The sequence below is a fragment of the Artibeus jamaicensis genome, unplaced genomic scaffold, assembly GCF_021234435.1.
Source record: "Artibeus jamaicensis isolate MK-2021 breed Jamaican fruit bat unplaced genomic scaffold, CSHL_Jam_final scaffold_1019, whole genome shotgun sequence".
Classification (NCBI taxonomy): Eukaryota; Metazoa; Chordata; class Mammalia; order Chiroptera; family Phyllostomidae; genus Artibeus; species Artibeus jamaicensis.
This window is the reverse complement of record NW_026522025.1, coordinates 21,923,497-21,943,432: the sequence shown is the minus strand read 5'-3', so window position 1 is coordinate 21,943,432 and position 19,936 is coordinate 21,923,497.

Below are 19,936 nucleotides of genomic sequence, written 5' to 3'. Positions count from 1 at the left end.
CTTCCACATTTTACAATTAAATACAGAATAAAGAGGAAAAGGGTTGAGAAGTTAGAACAGAATAGTGAATATTATAGAAGAAGCGGTAGACAGGAGTGAAAAAAAGACCATTTTATTAATGTTTTTACAGTGCTTTATAGACTAAAATAGTTTTCTAAATAACTTTTATATATAATTCCTTCAATGGTCCTCTGAACTAGACAAAGTTAAATAACCTCTTTGTGAATGATGAAACTCCCTTTCAAAGAGATTAAATGACTTGGTCATATTCAGTAGAGATCCCTCTGGCAAGTGAAGGAAGGGGCTATACTTATTTTTATTGTCATTCATTTATTCAATTTATTTCTCTTTTCCATGGGATTCACTGTTTTATTACATAGTTTCTTTTCAAATTCTAAATCTTGAGCTTTCAGAGTTCAAGGGCTGGGTTTCTGTTGGCCGACGTTTTTCCTGTGTCCTCATAGCTTGGTAGGGTTGTTTCTTCCATCCTTTGCCCCATCACTCAGCAGTCAGTGTACCAGCACAGGGAGAGGTGAACACTGGGAACAGGAAGTCAGGAGGTGGAGAGTTATATGCACTGAGTTAAATAGGAAGTTTTAAATGAAAAGAAGGCTAGCAGTTGTAAGAATGTTCACTGCCCAGATAGGAAAATATACATTTTCTTCTTCTTCTTGATTATTAGTGTAATAACTGACATCATTCAAGGCTGTGGCATTTTATAAAGTTCACAAAGCACATTTTATAAAGAGCACAAAGTGGTCAATTAAAAGTATGTAAATGAACATTTTAGGGAGTAAGATCAGTTGTAGTTTCCATTTAAATTAAAATGCTATGGAGAGTTTTCTTTTAGGTTGGGACTATGAGCCATATGAATAGGTTTTTCTGTTTTAAGTTTAGAAGGTACATGTGTTTCTTAGTGATTTGATCCTTGGTGTTTTCTGATGGCACAGTTGTAAGTGGAAGAAACGTGGCGTGGAGATATTATCTGCTTTACTTGATGCTGCCCAATGCTATCATTGTATATTAATTTTGTGTTTGTTCACATATAACTTGGAAATATTTTAAATATTTGCCCATCTTTTCTTCACTAGCAAATTCTCACTCAGGATCCCCTACTGGAAACTACCACCTTACATTTATGTAAACAGTGATCTAACCATGCAAAATGTTTTAGATACAAATCCCAGATTCCCTTGTCTGTGTTGGGGAAGGTGCCCCTGAGCTCACTTCAGCCAGAGCCAGTTAAACTTATACACATGGAAATGCTGTTCTTTGTTTGCATAATACCTTTGTACTCACGTTTTCTGCTCTGTTTTAACACATGGAGTTAGTTCCTCAGACGTCATATCAATCACTGAATAAGGAATTCTTTCATCTAGTGGCAGATATTTAACATCTGTCTTCACATTTTTTTATGCTGTTCCTCAGTTTCAAAAGAAACTCTAATCCTGTAGATGCCTGGCCTTGGGTTGTTATTGTCACTATTATCATCATCCACATTATTTTCTGCCAGTTTTTCAGGTCACCCCTGGTTCACTACCAGAAGAGGAATGTGACTACAGGAAGTTAAAGTTAAGTAAAATTCGAAAACACAGATTAAAATAATTTGGTATATTCACATGGAAGGGCAAAAAAAAAAGGGTACAGTTGGGTCCAAGAATAATAATCAGTTTATAGAATGACAGAACTTGAACCAAGTTTTAAAATAGTCAGATGGCTACTCAATTTACCTATTCTTTGGCCTCTGTCATCACCTCCACTCCATCACCACTGTTTCTTCCTTTCACCAGCCAGTTGCTATGGATGCGGGTATTGAAAGGGCAAATGGACTAGAAGTCAAGAAACCTGGATGCAATATCTGATTTTGCTGCTGGCATAAATCAGTTAAAGTCTCTGAGTTTGTTTTTGCAACTCTAAACTGCGATCAGTGACACCTGGCCTCCTCATCTTTGGTTAAGGTGAGGTAAACATAGGAGAATGTGGAAGCATTTAAAAAATTCTACAGTTTTGTACCTACATAAGCAATCCTGACAGAGCATCATTGCTATACTCAGTTAGCTTAGAAATTTCAATGACTCACTTTATGTTCCCACAGATTTTTAGAAAAGGGGCTTCACCTGTAAGGCATGTGGGCTGAGGGACTGAGGCTGCTGTTTCTTAGCAGTAATTTCATATGGCCTGACCAGGGATTGAATCCATGACTCTGGCGTAAGGTAAGGATGCTCCAACCAACTGAGCCACCTGGCCATGGCCATAGCTCTGTGTTTTTGAATCAACTCTGAGGGACCCGATTGTAAAGAAAAAGAATGTTGGTAAGAGAGGACAGCAACCAGAAATAGGTCAATGAAACCAACTGGCTGTTGTTGCATGAGGTAGTTCTCAGTGCTCTGGAATTGATGCTTTACACTACTGACATTGTCTTTGGTGACATCTGGATGGGTCAGTGGAACATCACAGTAAGTCACTGGTTATTTTTATATTGACTTTGCAAAATTATTTTGTGCTGTAAGGGGGCTCCCCAACCTAGGAAATCTTGATAATGATTAAGACATATTTCAATTGCCACCAGGAAATTTCTGAACTAAATGATATCATCAGTGGCATGTCACCATGAGAAGAACATGGATTAGGGTGAGAAAGCCTCTAATCTTAGTTTTAGTTCCACATGTGTGATGCTGGCTACGCTACTTCTTTTGTCAAGGCCTCAGATGTGGAAGTTGGAATGGATGATTTTCCATGCTCTCCCAGCACGAATACACTCATTATTCTACAAATACTGGTGCTCGGCGGGTGCCATCACAGGTGTTAACAGGGAATAGAAATTTTTGCACAATTCCTAAATGATAATAACTGATTGAATAGATAAAATTGCTAACTAGTAGAATCAGTGTCAGGCAAATAACAAAGACCTTAAAACAACGAGAAAATACAATAAATTCAAAGAGGAAAAAAACTGAATTCCTAGGCCCTGGCTGGATAGTTCAGTTGGCCAGAGCATTGAGCCGGTACACCAATGCTCGGGTTGTAGGTTTGATCCCCAGTCAAGGCACATATAAGAATCAACCAATGAATGCATAAATAAGTGGAACAACAAATCAATGTCTCTCTCTCACTCCCTCTCTCTACCTCTCTTTCTCTCTCTCCCTTTCACTCTCTCCAAAAATCAATAAATTAAAAGTAAAATTTAAAAAAGAAAACTGAATTCTTAAATCAGCAACTATGGACCACACAAGTGGTAAAGAGTATTTCCTTATTCCAGCTTGAAGTTCTGTCAAACATATGGGACACAATTAGTCTCTATCAGGTATTTCACTCAGAAAAGATTACATAGGTTTCCACTTCACTTAGAGGACATATTTGGGATAGTTTGATATAATGAAGATGGGTTGCAATAGTTTTAATTTTCACCCAAATATCTATTGGGACTTTCCTTTTCATACCACCATCTCTTTCCAAGTGACAAGGATCACACTCAGATGACAATTTCAGAGTGTTTGGCTATTAAAGAGGGGGAATATCTATGCAGAGCTGTTTAGATAGAGCTCAGCAAAGGCTGTGAATGGGTAAATGTTCTGTTTAATGTACCTCGTATTATGCCAGGGGCTGCCAGCATAAGCCTCTTACCTCACAGAAATAAAGAGCATAGATAATGTGCTCCCCAAAATGGTGATTCATGTTCTGTAGATACTGGCTGCCACAGATTTTCTGTCTCCTTGGCCCTGGCCCCAGGCCGTAATCAGAACATCCCAATGCTCATTCCTGTCTTCTCCACGTGTTTTACACTCCTTGTATTTTCTCATTTCCAACCCCACCACTTAGGTAATAAATATCACATCTTCATTTCCCTAATCTCCTTAATTCCAGTGATTACTGTCCACTGCCATGAGGGTTAAGGTTGACAGCAGAGTGCGGGGTTGTCTGGGTTTTTCTTCTTCTTTCCTATTTCTGGTACTATGGCAGAAACTCTTTGCTCTTCTTGCCTTGAAATTTCTGTTTTAATTCCGAAGAAATAATTTTGTCAGTTAAAAGATGTTTTCAGGTGGTTTTTTTTTGCATCCCATTTGTAACAAATTAATTGATTACCTAACTTGACTAACAAGAAGAAGGGTCACATAAAAGGAAATCGAGGAAAGAAAAAAAACCCAAAGATAATATTTTAAGTTAGGGGTTAGCAAACTATAGCCAGACTGTCAGCATCTGTTTTTATAAATAATGTTTTATTCGGACTCAGCCATATTCATTTATTTATGTATTGTCTATGGCTGTGTTGGGTTCAACAATGACAGAGACTGGGTGGCCAAAAATTCCTAAAATAGTAATGTTATAATAACAGTAATGGTTTACTAATAGTATATACTATCTAGCCCTCTAAGGGAAAGTTTGTTAACCCTATTTTAAGATATTATTGTGCAAAAACGTTACTTAAACTATAACTTAATGTTCTTCTTTCTGGCCAAAATAGTCTGAGAGGAACCAGGTTTACCCTTTCACTTGAGATTACCAAGAAATTGAGAGAGAAGACAGAGAGACAGACAGACAGACAGACAGAGAAAATGTTCCCCAACATTTTGGATGTCAGGCAATTGGCTGCGATCCTTCAGAGACAAGAAATAAATGAGGTAAGCCCTATGATTGCCCCACACTAGTACCTTGGGAGAGTTTCCATGTCATGGAAGAGGAGGGGCACCCCACGCAGAGCCCAAAGGGTTCCCTGATTTCAGGAGATGGAGCCTGTTACTTGCCTGCATGGGAAAACATGAAGAAAAACTAACAGAATCAGAGAGAAATATAAACAATTCAACAATAGTACAATAGCTGGAGGCTTCAATACCTCACTTTCAGCAATGGATAAAACAAGCAAGCAGAAGACCGACAGGAAACAGGAGACTGGAACGACACTTAAACCAACTAGACTGAAAGACATCTGTAACATACTAAAGGTAGAATGTACCATCTCCTTGAGGGCATATGAAACACTCTCCAGGATAGACAATGTGCTGGGCCTTAAAACAAAGCTTAATAAACTTAAAAGGGTTGAAATCAGATCAAGTGTTCTTTGAGTACAGTGGAATAAAAGTAGAAATCAATAACAGAAAGAATTTGAGAAATTCACAGATATGTGGAAACTAAACTTCCCTAAGTAATCAATGGGTTACGAGAAGAAATCACATGGGAAATTAGAAAATTCTTTGAGATGAATGAAAACGAATATATAGCATACCAAATCTTTTAGACAATGCTTAGAAGAAGATTTATATTTATAAATGCCTATGTTAAAAAGAAGAGTTCAAGTCAGTAGCCTGAATTTCTACTTTAAGATACTGAAAAAAGAACAGCAAATTAAACCCAAAGCAAGGAGAATGAAAGAAATTATAATGATTAGAATATAAAGCAATGAAATCAGTAAGAGGAAAACAATAGAAAAAAATAATGAAACCAAAATTTGGTTCTTTGAAAAGATGGGCAAAATTGACATAACGATAACTAGCCTGACCAAGAAAAAAAGAAACTAAAATTACTAAAATAAAATATGAATGAAAGGACATTACTACCAGCTTTACAGAAATAAAATGGGCTATAAGGAAATACCACGAACAACTGTGTATTAACAAATTAGATAACATGCATGGTATGCACAAATATCTAGTAAGTCACAAACTACAGAGATGAACCCAAGAAGAAATGGAAAATCCGAGTAAGCCTGTAGCAGGTAAAGAGATTGAATTCATAATTTAAAAACTACCCACAAAGAAAAGCCTAGGCCCAGATGGTTTGCAAATTCCACCAAACATTTAAAAAGCATTAATACCAATTCTTCTTAAACTCTTCCAATGAATACAAGAGGAAAGAATATTTCCCAGTTTATTCTAAGAAGAGTGCTCTGCCTAAAAGAAGTGCATTTTAAAATATAAAGGCACAACTACGTTAAACAAAAAGTATGGGCAAAGATATACCATGCTAACTTTAGTGAGATGGCTACACTAATATCCAAGTAGATTTCAGAGTAAAGAATACTACCCTGGATAAGGAAGCTCAATTCATAACAAAAGATGCCAATTATTCAAAAGGGCATAATCAACTAGGTTTATACACATAATAAGATAGCTTTGAAATACATGAAGCAAACTGATACAACTGCAAGAATAAATAGGGACATCTCAATTGGAGTCGGTTACTGAGAGAAGATAAGCAGAAAAACTACAAGGATATTATAGATGTTTAAACAACTGTCAATAGATTTGACTGACACTTGCCAAAGACCCACTTAAACAACAGCAACAAGCAAAATGTTTTCAAGTACAGCACACACAGAATATTTACCAAGATACACCATATTTGGACCATAGAACAAATCACAATAAATTTAAATAATTCAGTTCATACACAGCATGTTCTCTTACCACAATGAAATTAAATTTGAAATTAATAACAGAAAGATCCCAATCAAAATGCCAGCAGATCTTTTTTCACTTTTGTGGAAGTTGACAAACTGATTCAAAAATTCATTTGGAAAAAACAAAACAAAAAAAAGAGAAGAAAAAATCAAAGTTAAAAATATTCATTTGCAAATGCAAAGGACATAGAATAGACAACTTTGAAAAAATAAAAAATCAAAGATGGAGGCTAACATTATTTGATTTCAAAAACTATTACAAAAATAAAACATTTTTACATTGGATAAACTTACACAAATAGATCAATGGACCAGAATAAGAAGTTTAAAATAATTCACACTTATAATGTATGGATAGCTGATTTATTATAAAAGTGCAAACCAATAGAATGGAGAAAAGATAGCCTTTTTGACAAATAGTGGAACAATTGGCTGTGTGTGAGTGTGTTTGTGTATGTGTGTGCAAAATAACTTGGACACATACTTCAAATTACATACAAAAATTAACTCAAAATGGATTATGGGCTTCAATGTAAAGCTTTAAAATTTCTAGAAGAAAATATAGAAAAAGCACTTTGCAATCTTGTTGTCCAAGATTTTTTTTAGATATAACACCAAAACCAAAATTCATAAAATAACAGATTAGTAATTTGTACTTAATTTCTGATAGTCAAAAGAATGGGAAAGAGAAGCCAAAGACTGGGAGAAAATATTTGCAAACCATTTCTCTGAAAAGGACTTGTATTCAGAATATGTGAAGAAATCCTAAGACTCAACAATAAGAAAACAAACAATAAAATTAATAATGGCAAAACATTTGGGTGGACACTTTATTTAAAAAAATATTTTTTTAAATAAAAAAATTTATTTAATTATCGTTCAAATACAGTTTTCTGTCTTTTACTACCATCCCAGCCCACCCCCCCAGTGCTCCCCACCTCTCTCCCATTTCCACCCCCCTTAGCTGTTGTCCATGTGCCCTTTATACTAGTTCCTGTAAATCCTTCTCCTTTTTCCCCTAAAATTCCCTCCCCTCTGGTCACTGTCCCCTTGTTCTCTATTTCAGTGTCTTTGTTTTTATTTTGCTAGCTTGTTTATTTTGTTGTTTAGCTTCCTGTTAAAGGTGAGATCATATGGTATTTGTCTTTCAACACCTGCCTTATTTCACTCAGCATAATGCTTTCCAGGTCCATCCATGTTGTTGCAAAGGGTAGGAGCTCCTTCTTTCTTTCTGCTGCATAGAATTCCATTGTGTATATGTACCATAGTTTGTTGATCCATTCATTTATTGATGGACACCTAGATTGCTTCCAGCTCTTGGCTATTGTAAATTGTGCTTCTATAAACATTGGGGTCCATAGGTTCTTTTGGAATGGTTTTAGGGTTCTTAGGATATAAAAAAGATATTTAAATAGCAAATGATGAAAAAGAATCAGAGGGAAATAAAGAACAAATTGGCAATGACCAGAGGGGAAAGATGAAGGGTAATGTGGAAAAGAAGGGGAAGGGTCAAGTCAAGGGACATGTATATAAAGGACCCAAGGACAAAGACAATGGGTCAGGGAGGATTGCACGTGGGAGAGAGGGGCAGGAGAGCGCAATGGGGGGGAAATGGGGACAACTGTGATTGAACAACAATAAAAAGTTTTTTTAAATAAAAATTTTAAAAAGTGATGGAAAACATGCTCTACATTTCTAGTCATTAAGGAAATGTAAATTAAAACTACAATGAGATATCATCTCACACTTGTTTCGATTCCTATGATAAAAAATACTGACCATATCAAGTATTGATGAGGGTGTGAAACAACTGGACATTTTATATTCTGCTGGTGGGAATGTAAAACTGCTTTGGCAAACAGTTTGACAGTTCCTTTGAAAGGTAGCAATACACTTACCATACTACCCAGTCATTCCATTCCTATATATCTCCCAAGAGAAAGGAAAACACATGTCTGTACTTATGCTTTTAAATGAATGACCATAGCAGCTTTATTTGTACTCAGCTAAAACTGAAACCAGCCCAAGTGTCCATCAAAAGATAAATGGATAAACAAATTATGTCATAGCCATACATTGGAACATTACTCAGCAATAAAAAGGAATGAGCTATTGTTACATGCAACAACATGAATCTATCTCAAAATACGCTGAGTTAAAGAAGTCAGACAAGCACAAAAAGGCATGTAGTATGATTCCATTAAATAAAACTTTAGAAAATTCAAACTAATCTATAATGACAAAAAGTATGTCCTTAGGAAGTGATGAGAGGGAGAGATTATAACTGTACACAATGAAACTTAAAAAAAATTATTTATTTATTTATCTTTAGAGGGGAAGGGAAGGAGAGAGGGAGAGAAATATCAATGTATGGTTGCCTCTTCTGTGCCCCATCCTGGGAACTGGCCTGCAACCCAGGCATGTGCCCTGACTGGGAATCAAACTGCAATCCTTTGGTTCACAGCCCTGTGCTCAATCCACTGAGCTACACCAGCCAAGGCCACAATGAAACTTTTTGAAGTGATATATATTTTTTTTTTCAGTATTTTGATTGTGATGATGGTCTTACATATACATATGAGGTCTGTCCAGAAAAAGTGCAGCAATTGTTAATATAACAAGAATGGTTTGCATGATATCAGTGTAACCTGGCAGGCAAGGAGAGTGGACTGGGATGGGTATGCATGAACAACGATGACTTCACTGTACTACTAGTATGTAGGGGTGGTAGGCGTCATTGAGTGAGCATGTGTACTGTTTTGCTATTGCATTCCAAATGACTGAGAGAGTAGAGTAACAATCTGCATCAAATTTTGTGTAAAGTTTGAATATTCCTCCGTGTTAACTATTCCGATATTCCAGAAGGCCACAGCTGTTGGCAACTGGTGACTGGCAATTTCATCACAACAAAAAAGCTCATGCATTGCATCTCCTGCAGAGTTTTTGGTGAAACATCAAATCACTCAGGTGATTCAGTCCCCCTACAGCCCAGATGTTGCACCCCGTGGCTTCCAACTTCTCTCAAAACTAAAATCAGCTTTGAAAGGGAAGAGATTTCAGACTGTCAATGAAATTCAGGAAAATATGATGGGCAGCTGAAGAGTGAGGTCCCAAGGTGCCTACTTTGAAGGAGATTTAGGTGTCATTGTCCTGTGTATAATGTTTCTTGTATCTTGTATCTTCTTCAATAAATGTTTCTATTTTTCATATTACATGACTGGGTACCTTCTGGACAGACCTCATATGTCAAAATTTACCCTACTGTATCATTTAAATATATGCAGTTTATCATACACCAACAATAAGCTCATTTAAATATTGTGTGTATTACAATACAGCCTATGTCATATACAAAAATTTATTTTGGACAACCCTGAAAGCTGCCTCAAAGAAACAGGAAGTTATCTTCTGAGCAGCTGCAGGTGTGCCTTTGCAGTCATGTTATTTCTCACACGGCAAGTCGATGCGGGTGCTCCAAGGAGAGTTAGCTGCATGAGTACAGTCCCTTAACCATGACTTGTGATTCTAGAGCAATGCCTGCACAACCGCTGGGGTGAAATAATAAATACTTACACATGAGTCTTACTGGCCAGCTTGACACGCATTACTTTTATCAAGTGATCACTCATGATCACAGTTTTATAACATTATTTTGGGAAGTCTTTAAGAGGGAAAATGTAGAGGCAATAGCCACAACCCCCTTGCTGCTTTCTCCATTTATCACCCTAAAAGCAAACAAACAAAAATAAAACAATTCTAGTTAATCTGTCTACCCGATCTTTTCCTGAGCTGGAGCTAGAGAAAATTACACCATCACGCCCATGGAATTCCTTTTAAACTTATGTCCAAAAATCTCAATGACTGAAAATTGGGTGGTATAAAATAAACCTTGTGTAATTTTATTTTATTTTATTTTGTTTTTTAAAAATATTATTTAGTTATTTTTTAAAATTACACAAGGTTTATTTTATACCACCCAATTTTCAGACATACAAACTGCCTCTCATACAGATGACAGGATACTCCCATGACACAAACTAGAAGTTGGCAGAGTCACCTTGAGCCAAGGGGATGACCAGTGCTCACTTTCTGAAAAGCAGGTAGGCATGTGTTTTTTCGTGTTATGCCAGATAAGTGAGAACTTAGGTAGTCATGTAAATGATGGTTGTACATATGAAGGTTGGTATCATACAAGACTTTGTCTCAATAAATTCACTCAGAAATGGGGTTGTGGATAGAAGGATAGCCAGGTGAAATATTTATATATACTGTAGCTATAGCCTGATTCCAAACTGCATAGGCTGGAGTTTTCACATTGTTCTCTTTCTGTAATTTAAATAATTTATTGCAAACAGACTGAAGTAAACTTATCATTCTTTAAATGGAAAAAAATCTCAGTGAGATATTCACTAACAAATGAAGAAAGCCCTGCTAAATGCCCTTTTCCATTTTCCACAATAACCATTTAATATCTTTTTTTTTTGTGGAACCTTCTGCTCCTCCCTCTCTGACCTAATGTTTTTACTTGAAATTTCACTGAGAATATAGAGGCAATCAGAAAAGAATTTCTATCTTTTCCCCACCACCAAATCTGTCAGTCCATGAGTTTATATACCGTGCGTTCTGCCTTCCCTCTTTCACGATGTTCTGTGCACCTGTCTGTCTATGGAAGCTCCTCCCTGGATAAGGGAGTCAAGTTTTCTCCCTCACTGTTAGATGTGGGGGTGCCTCTTTGGCCATCTTCTCTATTTTACACTTGTAACCTACACCTTCTCTGTGGGTAGTCGCACCTAGTACCATGGCTTCGAATACCACCACCATGTTGCTGATTCCGAAGTTTTACCTCTAACCCTCGCCTCTCCCTTGAATTAATCGACACACCACCTTCGCGGCCACCACCTCAGTGAAGCTGCCTTCACGCATGCCTGTACCATTTCCTGGACTCCTTATTGCATTTTTGCTCCTCTTGCCCATCCATTCTCTCTTCAGTAGCCAGTGATATTTTTAAAGCCTAAGGAAGATTGTATTTGTTTTCTGTTTTAAAACTACACAATGGTTTTTACTGCCACTGGACTAAAACACAAATTCCTCACTATGACCTAAAATAAGGGTCAGCAAACTAGAGTTTATGGACCAAAGCCAGTCTGCCCCTGTCTTTGTAAATAAGGTTTTATCGGAACTCAGCCATACCCATTTATTTACTTATTGCTTGTGGCTGGTTGAGTGCTGTAATGGCAGATTGGATTCTTGCAACAGAAACTGTATGTCCTCCAAAGCCTAAAATACTTGCTATCTGGCCCCTTTAAAATAATATTTGCCAACCCCTGATAAATGACATCTTAAGAGAGAGGAAGGAAGGGTGAAGAAAAAGAAAGGATAAAAGAAAGCATTTTTAAAAAATCTCAAGTTTGATGAGATGACTTGAAGTCCAAGTCAGAGAATTTTGAGTGTCTTTTGGCTGCACTGGTAACCCCTTAGATGTGCCAGGGGTTTTGCCTGTCATCTTAGGACCTTTTCAACAAATTTGCTGGTAAAATTCCTAAGTTTGTGCCTTTTTGGCAAGAACTCTGCTGATGGTCGATGCATTCTTGAAAAACTGCCCGTGTAGATGTAATTATAACACTACTTAGGTCTCAGGATGAAAATGTTTTTCATAAAAACAATTTCCCAATTCTTAAATACAAGTGAGAAAATAGCTTCACTACTCAGAATTTTGCATTTAAAGCAATTTCTCTGGAACACATCTGCTCTTGTATGTAGGCAAACATCAAATTTGTCTTTCCTCCTAGAATTTGCACAAGTGATCTCAGGTGAAGGAGTGCCTGTCAGGCCATTAAAAACCCTTCTTGTTATTTAGTTGGTGCTTTGGCCTTGCAGGATCAGAAAAGGTAAGAGAAAGGAATTAGCACAGGATTTCCCTAGTAGTAGAGAGCATTCCTTTCCTCACATAATATTTTTAAGGTAAAAATGCCCAGAATTGTGATGCTATATTTCTAAATGTTATTAAAATGCCAAACTTCCAACTCCCTAATATGGATCGCTAAATAAATACTGCCCAAGTATTGAACCTGCACAGGATGTGGTGCTCAGTGAGCCCAAAATCATATTTGTGGAACGACTATAACACAAAACAAAACATTTTTTCCTTGCTTTTTTTTCAGGGATGTTTTTGTGGTAAAATACACATACAATTTACCATCTTAATCATTTTTAAGTGTATAGTTCAATAGTGTTAAGTATGTTCACATTATTGTAAAACAGATCTCCAGAACTCTAGAGCCTTGTAAATCAGAAACTCTGTACCCATTAAACAAGCCTCCTTACCCCTTGCCACCTGTCCCTTGACTCTTTTATTTTATATTTATGTGTGATCTACATACATATCTCATTTATTCCTTTGAACTGTCCTATGGATCAATTTTTTTACTTTATTTCTATTATATACACTATTACTGATGTCCCCAGTTTTTCTCCCTTAGCCCATCTCCCCTACCTCTCTCTCCTTCCCTCTGGCAATCACCACGCTGTTTAATCTGTGTCTATGGATTATGTATGTATTGTCTTTGTCTAATCCCCTCACCTCCTTTCATCCAGTACACCCTAGCCCCCAAGGAACTCTTACCTTTTGTGACAGCATGGAAGGACCTGGAGATTATCATGCTAAGTGAAATAAACCACTTGGTGAAAGAAAGTACCATATAATCTCACTTATATGTAGAACCTAATGAACAAAATAAACCAAAGAGCAAAATAGAAACAGAGGCATGGATACATATACTGAACTCTTAGATACCTCATAGCAGTGAAACCATGTGCTATTTGTCTTTTTGTGCCTGGCTTATATCACTTAGAATATGTCCTCAAGTTTCATCCATGCTATAGTACTGGCAGGATTCCCTCCTTTTTAAGGCTGAATAATGTTCTATTGTATGTATGTATATACCACATTTTGTTTATCCATATTCATCCATCAGTTGATGTTTGGATTGCTTCCACCTCTTGGCTACTGTGAATAGTGCTGCTATGAACATGAATATACAGACACCTTTTTTGAGATTCTGCTTGCAATTTGTTTGGATGTAGAGCTGGGATTGATATATCATACGGTAATTCTATTTTTAATTTTAACAAAAAAGTTTTATTTAGTATAATTTAATTCAGTAGATTTAAAGTTTATTTTTATTCCTATATGGTCTTTCTCTGAGTGTAGTTCAATGAAGTCTATGAAGAGTAGAGGAGGTATAAATTCTATAGTCAGTCGGAGAATGAGATTACAACTGGACCATAGTAAGATTTTACTGAAAATGGTAGGTAAATTAAAGCCTCAGTTTAGGTTGGTAATCATATAAATTCATAATGATAGTAATGGAGGTGGATGCTGTTAGAAATACCACTATGACAGCTACTACACTATTGGCTTTTGGATTGTGAGCTGGGGCATTTTACGGTAGAAGTTGGTAGCACTACAAGCCATCAGATGCTGAGTTCCTAATATGAGGCACTTTCTCTGGAATATGCTTCTTGCTTTTTGGTCAAAAAGAACAACATGGCCCCTGAGGTGCCCTGCTCAGAACTTCCAGTTGAAAATAGTGGTTAGGGAGGCAGCAGGAGCTCAGGCTCTGAGGTTGTCTTCGTGTGCACAGCTTTCTTAAGTTTCTTTCTTAAAGTTCAAAGTCATTAAAGTAATTCCTCAGCAGGGGCTCTACTCACCATGCTTTGTTCTGCAGGGGTAATTACCATCAACACTAATGGGAATTCTGCATTTGACTCAAGAAGGAAGCACAGCCACTAGCAACTGAAACAGAACAACGAGTTATTGATCTGCATCTAAATGTTCTGCCAGGTTTTCAAGGGAGAGAGAGTTTGTTCACTGGGCATTAGAAAAACACTTAAATAAATTCTTACATTGCTTTTGCACTTACTTATATTTTCCTAGAATTTAAGAATGCATTTAAAGATCCTGTTTGATAGAACAACAATCACTTAAGTGCTTATTATGTGTGAGATACAGTATGCTTAGCATTTTAGTTATTTACTTTACATTTTGCTTATTTATTTTTCCCCAAAGCAGCCTTTAAGGTGTCAGTCCTCTTTGTTTTCCAGGTGTGAAAACTGAAATAGGGGGATCTGTAGTTTTCCAATACTCAGCACAGGTTCTCAACCCTGAGCTGAGCTCTGTGGGAACAAATACAGGGGAGACTGCTTTCAGGGTCTTGTCTGAAAAAATAAACCCACGCCTGTTGCCACAGAAGAAGACAGTGATGATGTTATGTACAGGAAGGCAGTTCAGACCTGACCTCTCAGACTGCACCTAGAAGAGTGAATGTGCCTTTGATACCAATGGCAGGATGTTCAGCAGTGTAGGCTAAAACCCATCATTTTCAGTGCCTGAGGGGAGAGTATACACGGAGGCCCATGTGCCATGTATCTAAATATTGAAGTCAAGCTATTAAACTGTTGAATAAAATATGAACTTCTTATCTTGATAAATACACTTTTATAATGGGCTGTAAGGCTGGCACTGAATTGAAAATTCTGACTCCCAAGAGTTCCATGGTGCTATGTGGCAGGGAAGAAAAAGCCACCAGCCTGTTGCCTGCTCCCATTTTCTGCCCACTCAATTCTGTCCCACTCTGCAAAGGGCCTAACACAGATGTGTGTGGACATCTCACCACGCACTCCATCCCCAACCCCTCACACCCCACATCCCGTCATCCCTTAGCTATGCATGTGCCCTAGGAGTACGTATGTTGATGTGTTGATAGTCTGGCTTGCTCTTGGCAAGGTGGGCATCTATGGAGATGGTAGATGTGGGACTGGGAAATTTGACGACGGGGCATCCCAGAACCCTACGTGGCCTGATCTAGAGGAAGAGACTGAGGGATACATCCTCTTGGTTCCATTGACGAAGCCTCACCCTATGAGGATTGCAGCCATGGGAGGGCCCTATCAGGGCCCCCTGAAGGACGAACACAGGGAAGGGGTCTAAGTGGTCAGCTTTAGAGAGAAATTAGAATATCAGTAGAGAAGCTCAATATTTTCCAGATTCCCCAGACTCTGGGAACTTTTTTCCAATACTTTTTTTCTTCATATAATCCATATAATCTGCACAGTCTTAGTAAATGATATCACCATCCATACAGTTACCCAGACCAAAAACGTTGAAGCCATTTTTGTTTTCTGTCTTTCACTCTAAAGTCACATATAATCCCTCAGATCAAATCTTGCCAGCACTATCTCCAAAAGTTATGTAGAACTGAAATATTCTTCAGCACCACAATGTTACTATTTTGGTCCAAACCCCCATCGCCTGTCCCCTGGGTTAACTCGTCTGTCTCCTGTTCCACACCTAATCCATTCACAGCGCAGCCAGGACTGTGGCGCTTGCTCTCCTCTCTCTGCCTGGAATGCACTAAGACAAACGTTGGAGGGCTTCCTGCCTCACCGTGCTCTTCTCTCGAACACCATGTGCTCAGCGAGACCCTCCCTGCTTGCCACATCTAAAACTGCCATCTTCCTGATGGGCCTGATATTTCCCCCTCTTCATTTGTTTTTCTCTATGCACTTATTACTTTCTGACATACATGTATTTTGCTTATTTTGATTGGGCATCTTCTTTCTCCTGCCACTATAGTACAAGTTCATGAGAGCAGGAATTTTTTGTCTATTGTACTTACTGCAGCATCTCTAGAGTAAACAGTAGTCACTAAATACATTTTTGATGAATGAATAAATATCAGGAGGAGTATTAACTAGCCAGCTCTTATTTCCATGGCTATGAATAGGGTTCATATTTATATTTACATATATACATATGTAAATATATATATGTACATATATAGATATATATATTCTGAGTAAGAAATAGATATATATTCTGAGTAGGAACACAGGGGGATACAATCAGAGTAGTTTCTAAATCTTGCCTTGGCTGTATCCTGACACATCATAAATCCTGGGTAATAACCTAATTGATGCTTGATCAGAAACTTCACAGTACATAATTTTACATAGTACATTTTTAGAAGTGACTAAATTACCCAGAATTTCTTCTTTGGTACCTGCCCCTAATCATCAGCTCTGAAAGGTCTTAGCAGCCACATTTGTACTGAGTTCCAAATGCTCTGACCTATGTGTAACAGTTAGAATTAAATTCTACCCCTCCCCCCTCTCTCATAAATTAACTCTGGTGGTCAGCAGACTAGGGCTTGTTTGGCAGGTGCAAACAAGAGCCAAGACTTCTTTCAGTTTGTTCATCCATCCTCCACCCTCAAGCCAGCCTTATACTTCATGATACAACATGGCTACTTAGGCTCCATACATCAAATTCACGTTCCAGTCAGCAGAAAGGCTGAAAAAAATCAGCAGGGGCCTGGAATATCTGGTCAGAAAACGAGTGTATGTCCAATAATGTTGGGGGCAGTGTTAAAGATGCAAAGGCATGCATGGCGGGCTCTGGTAACTGCGAGTATCACAAAAAGAATAATAATTATGATTAATCAAAACAAGTAGAATCTAGGACTGGGAAAGTTTTCATAATGATGCTAAAAAAGGAAGTTATTTAAAATATATTAATGTAAATATAATATTAAAAAGATTGAAATAGGCTGTGTTTAAACTTTATTTTACGTTTAGAGTTATTATGAGTTTTAACTTAAAAAAATGTATATGTTGCTTACAAAGTGTTCATTCCAAAGCATTGGGTAGCATATGGTTATGAAGCAGAAATCTCAAGCTAGATTATCTGATTTTGATCCCAGCTTTATCATTATTAATCTTTCTGTGCCTATTACCTCAGCTGTAAAAGGAGAATAGTAGTGCCTGGTTCATAGGGTTGTTGTGGATTTCAATGAGTTAATACACATTAAGCAACCAGAACTGTGGTGCGTAGTATGTCACAAACACGCTGTTTTAAAAATCTATGTGTCCTATCTATCAACCTACCTATGTATCTATCTCTAAAGCAATGAAGAAGGGAGATAGCGATAGGTGTGTAGATAGGTAAATAGGTAGCTAGGTAGGTAGATAGATAAATAGATAGGTAGATAGATAGGTTTTAAAAGCAACAAACATTAATTTAAAAGGGTTTCTGTCACTGTCAATAGAAGATGTCCTGACTACTGTAATTACAGGTTCCTCAAAGGAAAAATCTCCAATGCCGAGAAGGGCAAATGACATAGAGCATGGGATTAATAAATTGGCAATGAAATGTAATAAACTGAAAAACTGGAAATTGAAATTTATATGAAAGATTTGGAATATATTCTCACATATTCTACTAGAAAGAGCTTTGTTCATTTTAAATGGGTACTTGTAACAACAGACTGATATATGCCTTCCCTAATAGTCCTTCTTAGTAATTTTAAAATTTATCAACTAAACTTTATTTAGGACACCAATATATCTACTTATGGAACTACATTGACCAGCTTCCCTTGCACTTATGTGTGGCCATGTGACTAAACTTTGTTCAGTAAAATCCAAATGAAAGGGTGGTGCAAGACACCTTGGAAGCCTCCTTAAAAGGAGGAGCCATGATGTCGTTTTCCCCCCCTTTTGTTTGTGTTTCCTGAATACAGGTATGATGGCTGGAATTTAGACAGCCACTCCAGATCTGAGGCAACGCCCTCTAGTTGATAAGAGCAGGAAGGCAGAGGAAGGAAGACATTATGGAACTACCATACCATTCTTGGATTGCCTATCTATATAACCTTTCTTAACATGAAAAACATATGTGCTTCAATTTTGTTTAGCCCACTGTTATTTTTGAATTTTCTATTATATTCAGTTATATCCCATTGCAAATAACAAACTGCTATGAAGTTATTCAATATTTTTTAATGTACTGTGTACAAAGCATTGCGCTAGGTGCCATGTCAGAGACAAAGTTGCTTAAGATGTTGATCTCTATCTACCCTTTGAGACCTCGTAATATGATAAGAAATATAAGTGTATACACAAATAATTGCAGCATAATACCAATTGTGTTAGTTGTACATATAATTCAAATACTTAAATTTAAGTTCACCTGTATAAGTGGTTGCCCATAACTACAGGGGAAATGGATTAAGAGCAATACCGACAGCAGGAAGCATACAGAATATGCAGATGCTAATAAAGTTGGGATTCAATCCTCTCTCACAATTTTTTTCCCTCTGAGCCAACTCATTTTCAGTTATAGAAATTGTGATGGGACAATAGGGTTTTGATAACCTACATCTATAAAATTATATTTTATATCAGACTTTAGCTAGATTGAATTCAGAATTAGTAAGATTGCATACATTTAAATCAAAAGCTACTTTAGCATTTGAGGGATCAGTGTTGTGTCTATTTCATGATAAGGGGAAGCCATGGCTTATGTATTCTGTATGAAATTGCTCCTTACATTTGGTTTCAACTCATCACGGATAATAATATCAAAGGTTTTAAAGGCAAATGAAGGAATACAAGTTACATTGGAAACACATTCATCTGACTCTTAGGAGATGTAAACAACCAACGAAGCTTCAGGATAAGCTTCCACTAGTCAACGATGACTCATGGATTCATGTCCAAACAAAATGTGTGAGTGACACAGCATATTCTGACGTTGGTTTAAGAGTCCCATTTAAGAATGTCCTTATAGAAATACAAATAAATATATCTTTCTGGATCTATCTCAGGACTATAAACTAATCATGTGAACATACTACTACATGCAAAAATGTTTTGCCATCCTTATAAATTTATGCTTACATATCAAAATAAATCATTTGAAAATTTACTTCAGATTGGATAAAATACTTGAACACTCCATTTTGACTTAGGAAATCTTTCTTAGAAAAAAACATGATTTATTTTTATATCCTGTTGTGAAATTTAGGCAAAAAATTACTAGGTCAAACTGTACAAGTATATTACCTTTGCCTATGCCAAAATTTTCAATTGTATTTTCACTGTCCATAATGCCTTTCACTTTTGTTGTTTAACCTCAAAACACCATCTTCAACATTTCGGTGTGCCCGAGAGACAAAGTGTTCAGGTCCAGGAACGTCTCTTGTCCATGTCACATACACAAAAAGAACTCAGTGGGTATTAATAATTAAGCATTTATATTGTGGGCCTTGTTAAATCTAATTGCTAAAGAAATACTCCATGGAAGGGCAGCCTGCTGACGAAGTGGAAAGAAACATAAGCTAAGTAAAAACAAAAACAAATAAAATTCTGGAACTAGGTTTATCTATTCTTTATAACTGTGCTGTCTTAGGTGGGTTATTAAACTTCGCTGAGCCTTACTTTATTAAGTTGTGAGGAAATATTATGCAGAGGTTAAAATGACTGACTGGATTAATCCTCATTGGCTGTGTAATTTTGGGCAATTTACTAAAACTCCCTTAGCCAAAGTCTTCATGTGTGAAATGGGTATAACAATAGCAGTTGTTTCACAGAGTTAATGTATAAAAAGTATTTAGAACAGAGCCTGTCATTGAGTAATTTTTAGTATATAATAATTAATATTATTATAACTAAGTATTCCTTCCTTATTATTTCTACTGCTGT